The sequence below is a fragment of the Phyllostomus discolor genome, chromosome 4, assembly GCF_004126475.2.
Source record: "Phyllostomus discolor isolate MPI-MPIP mPhyDis1 chromosome 4, mPhyDis1.pri.v3, whole genome shotgun sequence".
Classification (NCBI taxonomy): Eukaryota; Metazoa; Chordata; class Mammalia; order Chiroptera; family Phyllostomidae; genus Phyllostomus; species Phyllostomus discolor.
Genome location: NC_040906.2, coordinates 153,373,885 through 153,378,391, shown reverse-complemented (window position 1 = coordinate 153,378,391; position 4,507 = coordinate 153,373,885). Strand labels below are relative to the sequence as shown.

Here is a 4,507-nt window from a genome sequence, read left to right as displayed (position 1 = left end):
AATTATTTTCTAAAGAAGTTGGAAATATATTTTCCTACCAGAAATGCATGCAAGTTCCCATTATTTCATGTCTGAATCATTTTATTATTGTTCAATTTAAAATTTGTTAAGTTGGTGAATGTATAGATACTTCATCTTTTAATAAACATAAACTAATTCTTAATGTCAAAGAATTTCTTTTTTTAATATATTTTATTGATTATGCTATTACAGTTGTCCCATTTCCCCCTTCACTCCCCTCCACCCTGTACCCCCTCCCACCCACATTTCCCCCCTTTAGTTCATGTCCATGTGTCATACTTATGAGTTTTTTAGCTTCTACATTTCCCATACTATTCTCACCCTCCCCCTATCTATTTTCAACCTACATTCTATGCTACTTTTTCTCTGTAGCTTTTCCCCCTCTCTCCTCCTCCCACCCCTCTGTTGCTTATCCTCCATGTGACCTCCATTTCTGTGGTTCTGTTCCTGTTCTAGTTGTTTGCTTAGTTTCTTTTGGTTTTGCTTTAGGTGTGGTTGTTAATAATTGTGAGTTTGCTGTCCTTTTACTATACATGTTTTCTCTTTATCTTCTTTTCTTAGATAAGTCCCTTTAACATTTCATAAAATAAGGGCTTGGTGATGATGAACTCCTTTAACTTGACCTTATCTGAGAAGCACTTCATCTGCCCTTCCATTCTAAATGAGAGCTTTGCTGGATAGAGCAATCTGGGATGTAGGTCCTTGTCTTTCATGACTTGGAATATTTCTTTCCAGCCCTTCTTGTCTGTAAGGTCTCTTTTGAGAAATCAGCTGACAGTCTGATGGAAACTCCTTTGTATGTTACTGTCCCCTTATCTCTTGCTGCTTCTAAGATTCTCTCCTTCGTTTTTACCTTGGCTAATGTAATTATGATGTGCCTTGGTGTGTTTCTTCTTGGGTCCAACTTCTTTGGGGCTCTCTGAGCTTCCTGGATTTCTTGGAAGAGTATTTCCTTTGCCAGAATGGGGAAGTTCTCCTTTATTATTTGTTCAAATACTTGCTCAATCTGTTGCTTTTCCCCTTCCCCTTCTGGTACCCCTATAATTCGGATGTTGGAACATTTAAAGATGTCCTGGATGCTCTTAAGCTTCTCCTCGTTTTTTTGAATTCTTATTTCATCATGCTTTCCTGCTTGGTTGATTCTATCTTCCTTCTGGTCCACTGTATTGTTTTGAGATCCAGTTTCCTTCCCTTCACTATTGGCTCTCCTCCGTATATCTTCCTTCATCTCTTTTATGGTAACCTGAATCTTTTCATCTAATTTGCACCCAAAATCAACCAATTCCATGAGCTTTCTGATCACCAGTGTTTTGAACTGTGCATCTGATAGATTGGCTATTTCTTAGTCGCTCAAAAGGATGAGTCCTGGGGGACTGATCTGTTCTTCTGTTGGAAACATATCTCTCCCTGTCTCTCCCTTTTTTTTCTTTTTTTTTCTGGTCTGGTCGCTCTTGTTACGGTGGGGGGTGGAGCCTTAGGTGTTCACCGGGGCTGGGCACCCCAGTCGCTAGATTGTGTTATATGTGGGGGCGGGGGCGGGAGCAGGGACGGGAGGGAACAGTGGCGGTAGTTCCATTCTCCTGGGATCTCAGTCCCTTCTCTGGGATCCTGGGCTGCAAACTCTGCCCTGGTCCACAATCGCTGCCTCACTGGGTCCACCAGCCGCAGCTTGCATACTCAGGGACCACCGCTGTGTTCTTGCGCTCCAGATGGCTTTCGCACTGATTTCGAGCCAAGTTTTCCCCCACCCCGACCTCCACGTGCCGCTGACCCGCGCCCGCCCGGCTCGTCCTCTCCTACCAGTCTGGATGTACGGGTCTACTTCAACTTCTTGGCTGTCCGACTTCCATTCAGATAAATCCTCTGTCAGTTCTAGGCATTATTCTAGCTGTAAATTGTTGTTGTTCTAATCTTGGTTGTGCGAGGAGATACGGTGCATCCGCCTATTCCTCCATCTTGCCAGAAGTCATCTAATGTCAAAGAATTTCTCATTGCATTATGTTATATTTAATTCTTCTTGTATCAGTTTGAGAAATCTTCCTTTACCCCTCAAATTATGAAAATGTTACTCAATATTATATCTAAATAGTATTTGGGTTTTGCCTTTCACTAGAAGTCTTTAATTAATCTGTAATTGTGTTTTGTTTATGGCATAAGATCAGTTTCCCACTTCCTTTTTTCTCTATTTTTAGACACTCAGTTGTCTCCCTACTGATCTGCAGTGCTACCTCTGTCACATATCAAAACTGAAGCCTTGTTGTTTGATGAAGGACCTTACCAAAAAAAAACATATGCAAGCTATTATTACTCGATGGCAGAAATGAGGAAACAGATTCATAAAGTATGCATCTTTCTAGCTCCAAAAAACTAATATATGATACTGTCAATATTCAAATCCAGGCCTCTTTGATTCCAAAAACAAAGCTCTTATCACAGCACTCCAATGAGAGAAGAGAAATCCTCTCCATTTTAGGACAAGGTTTCACCCAACTTACCTTCTGCTAGGTTCTTGTTCTTCCTTGTATTTAGTTATAGCATATCCATTCATTTTCCTTTTTCTCATTTGACTTTCTTGGTCTTAATATCTACTTGTAATAATCCCTTAATTTGAAAAAACTTTTTTTCCACATAGAAACTTCCACAATGCCCTTTCTGAAGTTCTTTCTGTTGCAGAACAGAAAGCGTTCATCCACCTGGCTCTAGCACAGCCAAACATTAATCACTGCGAATCACAGTGGAGAAATATTGGCTGTTTTATTGTAGAAGAATAAAAAGCTAATGCTCAAAAAAACAGGACTCCTCAATGCCATGTGGGTTACAGATTATGTAGGGCAAAATCACAAGAAACTGTAGGTTAGAGGTTCAGGGTTGTGCCTGGAGCTCATTGCTCAGTGGTAAGTTAAAGGTAATGAATCATTTCTTTGGGTCTTCAGAACAACCCTGAGGTCATTTTGGGTTTCACCCTGTAGAGTCTAATGGGAAAGTAGCCAGGGAGGTGGTTCTACCTTAGGGCTCAGGAACTGAAGAATAACTTAGGTCAAGATGTATTTAGCCTGCATGAGGTCCCAACCCTGTGACCATTAGTCAGGCCTGGGCTGTTGTCTTCTGCTCTGCAGGGGTTGCTGATTATCCAGGCTAAGCCTCCAAGGGGTACACATATAGAGTGATATGATTACTAGAGCTAGGATTTAAAACTAAATTTAATCGAAGTCATAGGACCTTTAGTTTTACTTTTCTCTAAAACTAGTCTGGTTTGTTCTACTTGTGAGCTAATTACTTAAAGTCAGTATGACACTTGAAATAATTACTATATAAGTAATTAACTTATATTCAATTGTTTCCTACTATTCGCTTCCATTACCTCTATTCTCTATAATCCCATAGATACCCCAGTGGGCCCATTTATCTATTCATAAATGTCTAAGACAATATACATCACGTAGCAAGGCTTGCTCTTCTGTGCAGTTCATCCAGTTGCACTAGAATAGCTGCCTCGACACAAAAATGCTCCTCTGAGGCCAGTTTTGTACCGCCTCTATGATCCATACTACTTAGGTGGAAAAATAACTAAGTTGCTCTATTTTCTTTTTTTTATACTAAGTATTTATTTGAATGCTGCTCTCAGTGTATATAAAATAATCATCCTTGTGAAATAGAAATTCATGAAAATTCAGAGAGGTAGATGTTAAGGACTGACAAAGCAGAAGTCTGTATAGTGTGGCACGTGTTATAGGGATAAGCTTTTTGTATAAGCTTCGAATTTAGCTCTCTTCAAATATTCACTGGTTCATGAAAAGTGGTTTAGAACACCTTCAAAGATTCATTTCGCTACAAAAAGGAACAGACTTTCTGGGGTCTGAAGGGTTGGTACTTGAAGATACTCCAGTCAGCAGGGGGTCATGTTGAGCATTCTGCAGACAGAAATGTTTCAAATCTGCAGCTGCCTGGGAAACCTTCACGTGGTTGGGCCCAGCCTCCAGCCTGAGCTGTTGATCCACCTTCTTCATAGCAGTGACACTGGAGGAACCAGACATGGTGCACACAAGATAGGCTGATTTGTTGGTAGTGGGTCCGCGAGGCCAGAGGGCAGGGGAGTGAAGCCAGTTGCTCTATTTTCAAATCATATGCTCTAAAGGTAAGCCCTTGTGCCAAATGTTTTACATTACTACTAATTGCAATGATTAGACCAAGGAGTGTGCTTAATACCTAATTAAGTCTGTGGCTTTTCCTAGAGGGTTTTTCAACTTTTATTTTCATTTTTTAAATTATATTGTATTGTTTATGCTATTAAAGTTGCACCAATTTTCCCCCTTTCCCCTCTCCACCCAGCTCCCCACTCTCTCAGGCAATCCCCACACCATTTTCCATATCCATTGGCCATGCATATGTCTTTTGGCTCTTCTATTTCCTATGCAGTACTTTACCTCCCCATGACTATTCTGTAACTACCAATGTGTACTTCTTAATCCCTTCAACTTTTTACCCA

At 40.5% G+C, this 4,507-nt stretch overlaps 1 pseudogene; it reads right to left on the bottom strand.

Annotated features, from left to right (window-relative positions):
• Positions 1-3,779: 3,779 nt before the first annotated feature.
• On the bottom strand, positions 3,780-4,119 carry LOC114495466 (annotated as a pseudogene).
• Between the last annotated feature and the right edge of the window lie 388 nt (positions 4,120-4,507).